Source organism: Nerophis lumbriciformis, linkage group LG35 (genome assembly GCF_033978685.3).
Source record: "Nerophis lumbriciformis linkage group LG35, RoL_Nlum_v2.1, whole genome shotgun sequence".
Classification (NCBI taxonomy): domain Eukaryota; kingdom Metazoa; phylum Chordata; class Actinopteri; order Syngnathiformes; family Syngnathidae; genus Nerophis; species Nerophis lumbriciformis.
The window spans coordinates 18,819,019-18,820,437 of NC_084582.2; the positions used below are offsets into that span (position 1 = coordinate 18,819,019).

General features: G+C 35.9%; 1 non-coding gene across 1 annotated transcript; it reads right to left on the reverse strand.

The window, feature by feature from the left end:
* Nucleotides 1-344: 344 nt before the first annotated feature.
* trnal-caa (transfer RNA leucine (anticodon CAA)) lies at nucleotides 345-454 on the reverse strand. The gene is made up of 2 exons: nucleotides 417-454; nucleotides 345-390 (listed from the first exon to the last, which is right to left on the reverse strand). It is a non-coding gene; the product is annotated as a tRNA-Leu (tRNA).
* Between the last annotated feature and the right edge of the window lie 965 nt (nucleotides 455-1,419).

A 1,419-nucleotide genomic window follows, 5' to 3' on the forward strand; every position in this document is an offset into this window, starting at 1 on the left:
TACGTGTACCACTAGTGGTACGTGGGCTCCATCTAGCGGTGGGCCAAAGAATCACTTGATTAAAGTACGGTGTTTTATTTTCCTATATTTTAAACACAGTGTTACTGTTCAAACTGCGTGTAATGTTACTGTGGCCAAAACTATTAAACATACTTGTTGAATAAAACATCTCCCTTGTTTTTAATTAAGATTCAAGCCTACTGTGATTTAACGTCGCTTATTAACGGAGGTACTTGGACAGCCAAGTTTTTTCTGAGGTGGTACTTGGTGAAAAAAGTTTGGGAACCACTGCTTTAAGACAACTATTTCAATGTGGAATGAGGCGCTTTTTATTGAAAAGGTATTGTCAGAAGTGGGATTTGAACCCACGCCTCCATTCGGAGACCAGAATTCCCAGTCACATGGAAGGACAAGTCCTTGAGTCTGGCGCCTTAGACCGCTCGGCCATCCTGACATGAGGTTCCTATTGCATGGCTTCATGGTTTGACTGACATCAAAGCAGATGTAAGCGAGCTTATCTTCGTACGGGACATCGGTGACAACAATTAAAAACACAAATAAGGTACATCTTTTTTTGTGAGTTCCTACAATGCGTCAACACATTGCACCATCACACCATCCATACTGTCTAGGGTTGTCTCAATACCAATATTTTGGAACCGATACCAAAATGAATTTCGATACTTTTCGATACTCTTCGATACTTTTCGATACTTTTCGACACTTTTCGATACTTTCCGATACTTTTCGACACTTTTCGATACTTTTCGATACTTTTCTAAGTAAAGGGGACCACAAAAAAAATTTCATTATTGGCTTTATTTTAACAAAACAATCTTAGGGTACATGAAACATATGTTTGTTATTGCAATCGAAGAACAATTTTGTCCTTAAATAAAATAGTGAACATACTAGACAACTTGTCTTTTAGTTTTAAGTAAGCAAACAAAGGCTCCTAATTAGTCTGCTGACGTATGCAGTAAGATATTATGTCATTTTCCATTCTATTATTTTGTCAAATATATAAAGAACAAGCTGTAAAAATGTATTATTAATCCACTTGTTCATTTACTGTTAATATCTGCTTACTTTCTCTTTTAACATGTTCTGTCTACACTTCTGTCAAAATGTTATAATCACTTACCGTATTTTTCGGACTATAAGTCGCAGTTTTTTCATAGTTTGGCCGGGGGTGCGACTTATACTCAGGAGCGACTTATGTGTGAAATTATTAACACATTACCGTAAAATATCAAATAATATTATTTAGCTCATTCACATAAGAGACTCGACATATAAGATTTCATGGGATTTAGCGATTAGGAGTGACAGATTGTTTGGTAAACGTATAGCATGTTCTATGTTATAGTTATTTGAATGACTCTTACCATAATATGTTACATTAACATACCAGGCACG